The sequence below is a fragment of the Leucoraja erinacea genome, chromosome 16 (genome assembly GCF_028641065.1).
Source record: "Leucoraja erinacea ecotype New England chromosome 16, Leri_hhj_1, whole genome shotgun sequence".
In the NCBI taxonomy this organism is placed as follows: domain Eukaryota; kingdom Metazoa; phylum Chordata; class Chondrichthyes; order Rajiformes; family Rajidae; genus Leucoraja; species Leucoraja erinaceus.
In genome coordinates, this window is record NC_073392.1 from 13,042,773 (window position 1) to 13,056,723 (window position 13,951).

A 13,951-nucleotide genomic window follows, 5' to 3' on the forward strand; every position below is an offset into this window, starting at 1 on the left:
GTCATGAGATTAAGAGGTTTTCTAATAATTGCATAAAATTTAGTTTCACATCTTAATTCCTGTTGACATAGGAGGAGGCTATTTGGGCACATAAAATTTGCACTTAAACAGAAAGCAAACCCAATCCCTGGCAATTTTTAAAATCAAACCTTTTCTTCCCATTTCTCCTCAGGTAGTTAGACAATTGGTGCCTGAATGCAGTAGAATTATAACATAATTGAGACAGGTCAAAAAACTGACCAATCGGATTTGTGTCACTTAATTGGCAGAAAATTTGCATTTACAATAAGATAACACCTAATCACATCTCCCTGACTTGCAATTGCATTACCAGCATCAAACACCCCACCAACAATATCTGGGATAGGGAATCGTTGATCAGAAAAAGTCAAAGGCTGAGTATTCTGCAAAGAATGGCTCCCCAATTCCCCCAATGCATTTCAAGATACACCAGAATTGCTGTTGAAAATGGAGACACAAGAGACTGCAGATGTTGGAGTTTGAAGCAAAGCACAAACTAAAATGGAAATGCAATGAGCCAGGCAGCACCCATGCAGACTGATGTGAGTCAACAATGTAGTCAAGACCCTGCATCAAGACGCACGATCTCGGACCAAAACTTTGGCCATCCCTCGGGCTCCATGGATGCTGCTTGACCCGCTGAGTTCCTCAAGCAATTCGATTTTGTTACTTTTGAAAATTTACTTGTCGATATGAATGTGGCTCAAATACTGCTTTTAGAAAATATGAGGCAAATCACCTGGTTGATGGGATGTCACTTTAAAACATTGACTCCCTCAACCTCCATTGCACTCTTAGCAAAATGTACCACAGACTCAGCACAAAAGAGTGATTTGTCGATGATTCTTTGACATCTCCTCCCACAAACAAGTTGTATTTATGCAGCACATTCGGTGTGTCAACATTCCCCAAGGTGCAGCACAAGAGTGTTACCAAACAGAATCTGACACCAAGTTACACAAAATGATATTAGTTCAGGTGACTGTGGAAGCAGGCGGCAAGTTTCTCACTGCAGAATACCAACCATGTGGTATTTCCATATATACTGTATCTTCATATTTTATTTACTGGGTAATTTTCTGACCTATGGTTAGAGCTGAAGTGCTGAAATTCTCATTGTATCTTTCTAACGTTCATATTTCAATATTTGAGCATTCTCAATTAGCTAGATCCCATTCGGTACACGCCATCCTAAATGCTCATCTAGTACCTTCTGACTGTACCTTACTGAACTCCATTTGGCATCCATTGTGTTAGATGCTGTGGATATATTTAGGCAGTTCTGTGAGGTGTTGCAAGAATTTTTCCAGTTAAGTCAGATAGGGATTCACAAGAGAAGGTGACAGTGACAAGCATTTAGATTGTTTTTTGTTAGCAATATCTTAACCGCCCGCACAAAAGACGCTGCAAATCGGAAACCCCAGCTCCAAAAAGGCAACAAGCTCCCCTCCCTCTGTGTCCCTCCGTCTCCCTCTGCGTGTCGCTGTGTCCCTCTCTGTATCCTATATTGGTGCCTCTGTGTCCCTCTCTCTCTCTCTCTGTATCCAGAAAAAATAAAATCACACTGAGAGTGGTGAATCTGTGGAATTCTCTGCCACAGAATGTAGTAGAGGCCAGTTCATTGGCTATATTTAAGAGGGAGTTAGATGTGGCCCTTGTGGCTAAAGGGATCAGGGGGTATGGAGAGAAGGCAGGTACAGGATACCGAGTTGGATGATCAGCCATGATCATATTGAATGGCAGTGCAGGCTCGAAGGGCCGAATAGCCTACTCCTGCACCTATTTTCTATGTTTCTATCCCCCTCCCTCTCTAGCCACGCCTGCGAGTTGGGGGCTATGCGTGAGTGGATAGGACGGGGCATGGGGTAAAAGGAGTGAATGAATAATATTAATATCAATGGGGGTGGTTGGGGTGGTTAGTGTGTGTGTGTGTGTGTGTGTATGTGTGTGTGGTGTGTGTTTAGTGTGTGGTGTGTGTGTGTGGTGTGGTGTGTGGTGTGGTGTGTGTGTGTGTGAGTGCGTGTGTGACGGCCGCCTGCCCCTCCCCTCGTAACCACGCGTTGAGGAGACAGGACCTAACGGGTCCCACTTGGTCTATAAAATTTTAAACTTAAAATAATTTTGGAATTAAAGCTGATCCACTTTGTCAGGCGAAGATGTAAACGCTTAAGGCCTGAGGGCAGATGAAGGTGAGATACACATCACCATGATCTAATTAAATGGTAAAATAAACTGGAGGAGCCAAAAAGTCTAATCCTTTTCCTATGTTATTAAGATCAGAAGGAAAATAAAGTAGGACACACAATGGAAATTTATCATCTTCTTGAATTATTGTCAACAGAGAAAGTCCTTCAAAATATCATGCTGCAGTGCATGAACGAGTGCAATGAAAGTCTGGTTAAGTACATATTAATCAATATTGTAATGAGTTGTGTAATATGTACTTAATCAGTACTGCTATCTCTTGTCCAACATTGAGTGGATTAAATGAATTTAAATGCTGTTAAAATGTGCCATTGGTTCTGAACTTATATTTAAGCATGATTCAGCATTAATCTGACTGTTTTGCAAATAGCATTAAGGTTACTGTGATTATCAGCATAGGCAATGTCACAATTGTACAATCTGGGAAACTTGCACTGTTGAAATATGGTGGAGAGTGATATCTTGTATTTATTCAATATTACAATAAATGAGAGCTTTTCATCAGAACATTAGTACGAATGAGAGGACAAATTTTATTCCGTTGAACTGATTTCTTTTCTTTATGAGCACAAATCTTCCTCAGAGAATAAACCATCAAGTTCACTTTATTAAGTAAAAGCTACTAAAATAAGTCAGAACAAAACCAGTCCTAAGCATTTTGCAAGTAATGGATATCACTGGCATGGATCGGAATTCATCCGCATTTCAAATTGCCTCAACTTAGAGTTTACCATTCCATCACAAGGATGCCATGGGAATAGAATCAGTTTTATCTGAGAACTAGAAAACAAAGCTGTAACTGCAACTTCCACAATGAATGTTTCACATTATTGTAAAATAGGCTTGAATATCCCGGTGTTGGAACACATCGGGATCAAATGAAACCTTTTTATTCCAGAACCCAATGAGATCAGTTTATCTTTCCAGTCATTGTGGACTGAAGGGCCTGTTCCCATGCTGTACTTTTCTATGCCTCCGTCCCCCTCTCTGCTCAATCAGACCACCTTGAAACAATATTTCAATGCAAAAGAATCTTCAACTTTAATTGTTGCTTTAGCAGCAGTGCTTGACAATTAGTGTAGGGATGAAAATGCCAAAAATCGGCATCATCATTTAGTAATAGTTGACACCCTATTCTCCCCAGCACAGTGACTCATGCACAGGTGCTGTTCCACTGGTACCAACAATGAGGCAGTGTGGTTCTCAGAGCCCATTTCTCATTGTCTGAGAGTGAACAATTAGTTAGATTGCAAAAGCTATCATTAAATCTTGCTCTTGATTAGTCCAGAAATGCATGCAAGGTTAACAGTCAAGCAATATTTTCTCTCAATTATGGTCAGTGATCCACAATCCAATGTATATATTTACACACAACCACACACATAAACAGGGGAGAAACATACACTTCCATTACCTTTTTGCAAAATGTGATGTAATGAATGGGCAGACACACTTTGTGTGACGTTAAGTTTCCAAAAAACAACCATTTTAATCCCAAATGAGCCACTGTCACTGCTTTTGCTTTATTGCCACCCAATTATTCTCATTAAATTATTATTTCTTGTTGCACAACTGATTTCTGTTTGGATACAAAAATCAATATGATTTACATGTGAAGCACTCATTCTCAATGAAAAACAGACTATGCACTTGTAACACATGAACATGTATTCCTCCAATATATTTTATACTGAAGCAGAAAATTTCAGCCTATGAACCCGACACTGTATTTTGTTTCTGAAATATCATTGTATTGGCTCGCTGCAAATGCACAATTAGTGTCTGAAATTAAACAAAGGTGTTTTGACTATTATAACGTAATAGTTGGTGAGTTTGGTGGTTTTCCCTTTTTAGCTAGCAGTAGCAGAACCTACTTGTATGACTCTTTCACTGCATTTGATCAAAAGTTATTAAATCTTTCAAAGAATATGGAACAAGATCTGATTTTTGACTTGTCACAATCAATGGATGTTCAGGATAAAAGCACTTGGAATGTGGTCAAGAAAGACACCCGTCTCAAAGCTTAGTATTAAGAGAACAAATAACAGTTCACTTATCATAAAAGAATAAAGTTCCTATTAAGTCAAATTCCTATCTCGATGAGTCAAATACCCTTTGGATACAGGTCCTGCTAAACTTCTTCAGAAAATAATTTATTAATTTCTTCAACATGCACCAGTAAAAAGTTTTTCAGGTCAAAATGGTTATTTCTAACCTTGCATCATCAATATAAACCCGAGCCAGCTGCCTGTATTATTCCCTGTGGTCAAATGGCTGGACAGCACTTTGCAAAATAAACAATCCCAAACACTATGTTTAATCTCCACATGTATTTTCACTCACCCTCAAATACTGTTTGGTATCACAGGGGAACGGTGGATCAGATACTGTTCATGAGAGCTCTGTATGATATTACTGGTATGTATTAATAATGACTCATGATTAATTAATAATGATTATATCTGATAATAATTAATAACTCCATGTTACAGTATCTAATCCAGTGGACTCCCAACAGGTCTTCCAGCCTTCTTCATTCTGCTTTTGGAAGAGCCAATGCCTTTCAATCACTTCTGAGTAAATGGAATAAAGTGTCATTAATTAACCAGCCTGGTGCTCCTTGACAGACATTGGGAATCAATGTAGAGATAACCGGAGTTTACATTCTCTCACTTATTGTTCAAATCCCCCCTGTGTTCCTGTGTTACCTTGTCCAATCCCAATAAAACCTCTGGGATTATTACATACATCCATTGTTGGCATATTCACATGTTTAGTCATTCTTATCAAATGATGGGCATCAAAAAAGGAGGCAGAAGAACTCTCTGGTGTGATCTTGCCCTTTCCCAATACAATTGTCACCAGGAGTGCTGGCATATAGAAATAATGATTTCAGATTAGTTCTGTATCTGAACAAATTCTGAACTTGGAACTGAATGAGCAACAAATTGCATTACACAATTCCCTGCAGACTGCACAAACAAAAAGTAAATGAAAAATAAAAACTCCATTATATTCTGCATATGATAAAGGAAACAAATCAAATATCACAAAATGAACAATTTTGAGGTCGAAATGTATAAAATTGGATTGTTTTGCGGTGAGAGAAGGTTGGCATGACAGTATTTTCCCAATTATTGTGTAAAAAAACTGACATCCATCTCATGCAATAACCCAAACATTTTCATTGGTACATAAATGAATGAAGTTAATTTTCATTCAACTGATTCCAGCGCAGATCAATGCCTAAACAGTAAAGACTCGAGAGGGCTGAATCATTGACATAAGTTTCAGGATTAGGGCAGACAGATATAGGTTACAGATGAGTTCATTATCATATACACCAGGGTGCAAAGAAATACCTTGTGCATACGAGGCTCACAAGGGAAACAGTGTACATACAGTATATCTTCTGAGCAGTATACATACTGCAAAATAATAGTTCAAAATATGAAAGTTGCTGTCAGTTCTGTGGCGTAATGATACTGAACACCAATAGCTTTACCATCAATGCGACCACAAAATCCATTGGGTTTAAAGTTCATTTTAGGTCAAAGAAGATATTGATGTTGCAAATGGGTTGTCTCACACAAAAGGCGGATTGGGTTCAATGATGGGCAGTGGATTCTTGGACAAGGAACAGTGGTTGTGACAAGTCAAAAATCAGATCTTGTTCCCTTTGAAAGATTTAATAACTTTTGATCAAATGTAGAAAAAGATTCATACAAGTAGGTTCTGCTACTGCTAGCTCAAAGAGAAAACCACCAAGTTCACTAACTATTACGTAATAATAGTTAAAACACCTTTGTTTATTTTCAGACACTAACTGTGCATTTGCAGAGAGCCAATGCATTAATATTTTAGAAACATAATACAGTCTCTTGGGATTCATAGGCTCAAATTTTGTGCTTCAGCATAAAATATAATGGAGGAATACATGTTCATGTGTTACAAGTGCAGAGTCTGTTTTTCATAGAGAATGAGCTACTTAACATACATATAGTTCAAGTATCGTATCTGATTCAACTTAATTGTCTACTGGTCCATTAACCACCCTTAATAATTAACCAGTTGTAAGGATAGATCCATAATCAGCATTGATTTCATAAGAGCACTCTGCTTCGCTTTAGCTATCAGAAAATGCTATAAAGAAATAATAAAATTTGCAGATATATGCAGAAAAAGTAGATATGGGTAATAAATTTCTCATCCCACGATTAAATGACTGTCACTGTATTGGCCATAGGTAGTCTCAGTTTTTAATTTATCTGCATAGAGGCTAGAGATCTCTCTTTCTGCCACTGATCAGTGGGGGAGTTCAACTGGAATATTAACACAGGAATTATTGCATTTTAACAAAAACTCAAGCAAAATAAACCCAAGGCAACAGAAGTTGGAATGATTATGTAATATACATAAAACTTGAGTGAAAGAAAAACAATTTGCCTTGCAGAGTGAGAGGTCCATATAGAGATGTATTGCAACAGTCTGCCCCCAGCAGCCACACAGCATGCTCTTAGGGTTGTCATTTTTGCTTGAGAAACAGGCACGATTATCCTGTTCTGATTGAAAATATGTCCATGTCTTTCCCGTTTCCACACTGTATCACTCTATGACTACCTCTCTCTATTCCTTCTTTCTTGCCCAGTGAGGATGACAACAGATGGTTTACAGTCTTAAAGCAAACACACATTTCCACTTAGTTTATTAACACTTGAATGCATCCCTTTTCTTGAAGCCTCTATAACATCACTGTCATTTGGGACCAAACACAGGCTGTGCATTTTCAGATCTCACTATTTGCGGCATGTGCACTGCCATTCAATAAGAAAGACAATTCTTTAGAGGCTGCAATAATCAGAATGTTGCCATTTCCCTTTGAGGATGCCCCATCAATGAACTGATGAGTCCTTGTCATTGAGCCATACAGCATGGAAACAGGCCCTTTGCCTCAACTTGCCCACGCCATCCAACATGCCCCATCTACACTAGTCCCACCTTCCTACTTTTGCCCCATATCCCCCTAAACCTATCCGATCCATGTACCTGTCTAAATGTTTCTTAATCATTGCGATAGTATCTGCCTCAACTACCTCCTCCGGCAGCTCATTCCATACACACACCACCCCCTGTGTAAATAAAGTTACCCCTCGGGTTCCCCCTCTCTCCTTAAACCTACATCCTCTGCTTCCCAATTGCTCTACTCTGGGCAAAAGATTCAGTGCATTTTATCAATCTATTCCTCTCATGAGAACTGGTTAAACTCATTACACAGATCAGTTGATAAGTTACTATCACTGGGGTGCGATCCATGGATCTGTGCAATGGAAATTTAGTCACCTGCCAACTCTGTGACAACTGTTTTATGAAACATTAACAAAAATGCAATACTTGTTAAATGATTGTCCAGATTGTTGTATTATTTTCAAATTAATAAACTGTAAGTTTAAAACCAGTTTGCAAAGTTTCCCCTTTCTTTTAGAATTCCTGCATATACCGGGTGTTGGACATCACAAGTTGGTTTAAGATGAATAAGTGTATTATACTCTGACATTAAAGAAGAATCATGGCCCTGATGTGCCGCATTCAAAACTGTCGCCAAATCTATTAATATAGTTTGATTTATCATTACGAGCTTGTTGTATTTTATATGTGCATTAAGTTGTTCTATTATATTAACTTTGCTACCAAAACTAGGCTTGTTTAAAGATTTAATTTCCTTTTTAAACAACAAAATAAATCCATTTGACTGATTTCAAAGCTTTCTTTTACTTCTCTCAGATTCCTGTCTGGACAATTAGGTTCATTCCCTTGTTTTCTTTGAGACAATCACCATGCAGTAATTTAAAAATAAGTAATTTTAATGTTATCCTTCAACCATTAAATTGTATCTAGCTACAGGTATTAACATATGGGAGAGGAGGGGCATCATAATTCAAGAAATCGGTGTCTTCTTCAAATGACGATAATTACATGTTTGAGATTACATATCCTGTTTTAGGATCTTTCATTCAAAACAAGATGTTTACAAATTCCAAAACAGATATTTTTTATTTGAGCCATGTTTAAAGTATTTATGAAGTCATCATAAATTTTCTGAGACAGTTTATCTATTTCAAAAACATTTTCCAAGGTCTCCGCTGCAAACTAAGTTTGCATGAGAAAACACATCGTGACTTGCAAAACTTCAATAAATATCTTTACAATTAAATGGTTCTGAACAGCATTTAATGTTGTGATGGTTAGGGCATGCAATTCAATTTGAATATTGCAAATCCTGCAAACAGCTAAAAATTACTAACTTGATAATCTGTTGACCTGATGACAATGGGTGTGGGTTAGATCTTGTTGAGCCCACTGGGAGAACCTGCTCTTCTTTGAACAGTGCTGGGAAAGGAACAGAGCTTCAATTTAAAGTCTGATTTGAAGGATGGCATGTCTGTTCCTTCGGTATTGTGCAGAGAGCATGAACCTAACTTAAGATAGACACAAAAAGCTGGAGTAACTCAACGAGACAGGCGGCATCTCTGGAGAGAAGGAATGGGTGAAGTTTTGGGTCGAGACCATTCTTCCCGAAACGTCATCCATTCCTTCTCTCCAGAGATGCTGCCTGTCCCACTAAGTTACTCCAGCTTTTTGTGTCTGTCTTCGGTTTAAACCAGAATCTGCAGCTCCTCCCTACACACAAATCTAACTTTGCACCCATCTCTGGGAAAGGAATTGAACGCATAATTCACAGGCTTCCAGGTAAAAATGGAACTACCGAGTTGCAGCTGAGGCCTTGAGCAAGACAATAAAAATTTATGCAACACTGCCTTAAATCTTCAATAATGCTTCCCTCATCAATAGCTTGCCAAGGTGCCTCCAGCTCAATAGTTCAACTGCTCTGGATTACATGTGTAGGAACGAACTGCAGATGCTGGTTTAAACCGAAGATGTAACTCAGCGGGACAGGCAGCATCTCTGGAGAGAAGGAATGGGTGACATTTCGAGTCGAGACCCTTCTTCAGACTGAAAGTCATGGGAAAGTGGAATGAGTGATGTATTATTTGTGTCTATATTCTGGATTAAATGCCATGGGCCGGGCGATTGGTAGGGCCACTGCAACGGCAAATTTGGCAACGTTACTTTCAAAGAAAGAGCATGCAGAGTTTCCACTTCCATGACTACTGCAACAATGTAGGTCTAGATGGTGAAAATAACGTGCTGGAAATCCCATCTCTCCTCTTCATTTCTCATGATGGATGAGCATTTGCTGCCGAACACCCAAATTATTTCCCATACTCAGGAGGCAGTACTTTCAGGTAATGAAAGCCAAGAGGAAAATAAAAGAAAAAGAAGAAATTTGCCAGACGTATATATCAAGAAATAAATATATTAACAGCTTTATACGCTAAATTCAAAAAATAATAACGGTGTCACGAAATGTAGTGAATGACACAATAGACTGAATTTTGCAGTCAGCAGCAAGGGAACAGTCATACCACACATCACGATTACAGCCGCCACAGACATTAATCAGCTTCTGCACAGCAACCCGAGATGAATCACAATGCACTGCAGTATGCTTAACCTCTCCAGAGGGTGTGGAAATTATGTGAACAGGGCAAACACCATTGCGTCTCTTCCAGCTATCGGAGTGAAGAATTTTCAGTCATCCAGGAACCAACATAACTGAGATGTAGACAGGGGAATGGGGCTTGGGGGAAGTTGGGGGAAGGGGGGGGGGGGAGGGGACACCGATGCAGGGGAAGAATCACAATCCTAAAAGGGCAGACAGGTTCAAATATCAAGTTAGGTCCTGGCAAATTTAGCTGCAGAACTTAATGGACGTTATCTTTAATTATTTGACAGCCACTGTGAGAGTGTGATTGGCTGTTGGGTGGGTGGCTGGCCTTTGGTTCCGTGCAATCATTGGGGAGTAGAGAAAAGGAAGAGTCCAATCAGATACTTGGGATGAGGGGTTACAGGGATCTGGTGAGCTCAAAGATTGAAAAGGATAAGTGGAGAATGAAAGGGTTGATGCAGAAGGGAGGAGCAGTTTCAGAGGATGGTTGCAAGGCAAGGAAGTAACAGAAAGGTCATAAAGAGAGGAGAGGTAAGAGGAAGATAAAGAGGAAGATAAAGTTAAAAAAGCCAACAGAGAGTTGTGGATATCTCTGTGGCTCAGTGTGAGGTGGTGGAAGATTACTGTGGGGAGACCAAAGCACAACCGGTAAGTGAGGGGAGAGTGAAAAACATAATAACTGAATTTACTTGTCCTGGTGGCCACAAGGAAGTCCCAGAGCCCAATTGCACTTCTTGCGTGCTTTAGTTGCCAGATTTCCGAACACTCCTGAAAAATGCTTGGCCAGAGTTGGACATAAATGGAAATAAAGACTGTCTGTGACATATAGAATACATAAATGACACAAAAATGACATAAATGACATCTCTATTGGAAACTGAAAGTTAATTGGATCAGGATCAAATGTGAGATTGCCAAAGTCTAAGTTGGCTAAAAACGAACAGTGACAAGTATTTTATTGTCACGTGAAATGAGGTACATTGAAAAGCTTTATCGTGTGCTATCCAGTTAGTGGAAAGATTATACCTTCAGAATCTATGCTGCAATTAAAAAATAAATCAATAGATACTTGTGTTTTCTTTTATGTGGAAGAAAAATAAAAATGGGAGATATTATTCATAGAAAGGCTCAAAAGATAATGTGAGTAATAACATTTCTTTAAATTATCTAATTCAATTTGGAGGAAATGATGAACAATTGAATTTCAGTGCCAGAGAGGTTCTTACCCGCAAGTTAGACTTTATAAAAAAATCCTGACATTGAATCGACACCCCAATTTCATTCTGATGTAAAGGCAAAGTCATGCACTGTAACATTCTGCCCATAAACTATTTCAACGTCACTTCGCTCCAAGTTTAGATCAGCTTGAGAGAACAGGACAATCTAAACATCAGCTTAGCTGCACCTCTGTGAATGACAGAAGTTGCTGTATGATGCTCCCCTTAATATCACAGATGGTATTAGGGCCACCACCATTCTTATTACAAATCTGAGCCAAAGTAATCACATCTCTAATTTCAACACTAAGGCATGTTATCATACACGGTATTGCTATGTTTTCACCACACCTTTCAACTGTTTGTCCTTTTTTCTTATGTGGCTTTGTGGCTAATGAAACTGGTTGAAACTGTCTTTTTAAAATAACTTTGACACTATCCGGTGGACAAATCTTTCAAGTTGACAAATCAACAGATAACTATCTTCACAACACATACACACTCCGATAGAAAATAAAAACAGATGACAAGTAATGTGCAAGATATCCAACCACCCATCTAATGGAGCAATCTCAGATTTATGGCGCCAGTGTTAGACACAGTAAAACATAGTGCAGGAAGTTGCTGATGCTATTAGCAGGGGGTCAGGATCAGTAAATGATCTAAACCACAAGGTTGGAAATGAGCAGCAAATGATTTTATTATCTCCATTATCAACTGGGTTTTTTTTTTAATCTACTTTTATTTTTTATTAATTTAAACCATGATAATCATTAATGTACATAAAAATAATGTCTCCCATAAACCAGAAACATAAATGAACTGGCCTTCTTTAAGAAAATGTTGTCCTCGTTGCAGATATTGAATCCTTAGTCTCTTTGTAAGTATTTGCATTTAAACAAGACAGTCTATCTTACGTTTTAAATATTCCTGAACAGCTTTCGCAAGCTTCTGCCCCAAAGTCTGTCCCTTCAAATGTAGACAATCAATTCTGCTTTGAATCTGCACTTGCATTACAATGCACCTTGCATTAATATTTCAAAAAAAAAAAAACTTGCCTATCGGTACTTGTATCCTGTTTTAGTATCATTCATCCATGCAATTACTATTACAGTATGATAGGAGTGATAGAACTGTTAATGATAATTAAATACATACCTTTTGTTAACATTTTGCATGCAAGTTATCTCAGATTTCACGCTGCATGCATGTTTCAGGTCTTAGATCCATTACCGAGCCACTTGGCAGCATTACTACATTCTTGACATCAAATGCTCCGATTATTTATTTGCAATTTGGGGAGATCCCATTCCCTTTAAAAACTATCCCGCTGAAGGTATCTGGATTTTAGGATGATTGAAGATACAGAACAGCACCATACAGACAACTCATGAAATAAAGAGCAGTTCCGAATACCTTTACCCACTTGCTTAGATCAATTCATGCCTGTGATAACTATGAATGTCAGAAAGAATATTTCTCCTTCACTCTTGTCTTGAAATCTACAATATCTTTCAACAAAAAATCTGTCACTTAACACCGAGGAAAAATGAATCCTTGGCAAACATGTGCACAAGAAATATTATTTATAAAAAAAACATTTATAGTAATATCAGCTTGTATTTACAGTTATTGGAGTTCACAAAAACATAATCATTTGCTTAAAGCAGACATCAAACACTTATCTGATTCCCTCATACTCTCAAGCAGCATCTTAATGATCAAACTAGAGTAGCATAAGCAGGTTAAAATATTACAAAGCTGCACTAGTACAAAAAATGTTCCTGTGTACTTACCAAACTAAATGGTGAAAATGATCAGTTTCCTCTCCACTTGCTGTTACAACAAACAGAGGTTCAGCCTCATAGCAAGTCACTGCCTCCACTGCACTGATCACCCACGCATAACAGGCCCTTATGATTTGTCTATACAGCTGGGAGATAATGGAACCATTTTCTCAGCTGGGACCAGACACTTAACTGCTATACACTGTACGCTGTGTGTCTGTTCACTGGCACTAATCAGGAAGTACAGTGCTTCTCAAACGCATTTCCCGAAGCACCTACACAATTAGCACAGGAATCACATGAACACACAGCAAGATCTTCAGCTGTTCTTAACTGGATACCCTAACAGAGATTAAGATTAGAAAATCCTAATAGCTCCTTGTAGTTTGTCATTGTCAGAAGCATTATGTTAAAGCACAAGCCTGCTTTATTTTGACACAAACATCAATCTCACTAACAGTATATCTTCCTATTATGCATTCCACATGTTCATGCATAAATATTTAAATAGCTATTTTATTAATTTAATTTAAATATTTCATATCATATGAAAATATCACACCAAAGTCATGAGAAAACAGATAACCAGTTGTAATAAAAGGCATTAAAACCTTCCAACAAAATGACAGAATTATGTTCTGTCAATCCCACTTTAATATTAGCAGTGTTTAACACATTATAATATTATTTTTTTTAATGTTATTCTCTGCTGTGTTTTTAATATTTATTTTGGTATCAAATACAACACCTTGTAATAGTGACATTTAGCCAACTCACCACGCTTGTATTGCAAAACACACTATTCATGTGAATATGCACTTAATTAAATGTCACTAAACATTCAAAAGTTTGAAGATGTTATTTGGTGCAATACATTAAATAGGTTTGCACTGCACTCCTGCTCCAAACCAGCATTGTTATTGGCACACATGACAGCATAATTTATTTTACTATACTGGCAGTTTTATTACTCTGGTTTTCAATGCAATAAAACAATTTCCTGCTGGGGCAAAGATGATGTTGACAAAGTGCACTCATCTCATTTTCTGATAACTAATGTACCAAAGCATCCGAGGAAGAAGAATTTGAAGGCAAACACTGACAGAGCCTTTAACCAACAGGTTATGTGTCAATATTTAAAAAAAAGGCAGCTC

General features: G+C 38.1%; 1 protein-coding gene across 1 annotated transcript in view; it reads right to left on the reverse strand.

Moving 5' to 3' along the window:
- LOC129704532 (contactin-4-like) overlaps positions 1-13,297 on the reverse strand; it is a 796,241-nt gene extending 782,944 nt beyond the window's left edge. The window contains exon 1 of the mRNA XM_055647705.1: positions 12,807-13,297. The gene's annotated coding sequence lies outside the window, so the exon portion shown is untranslated. The remainder of the gene's footprint in view (positions 1-12,806) is intronic.
- Between the last annotated feature and the right edge of the window lie 654 nt (positions 13,298-13,951).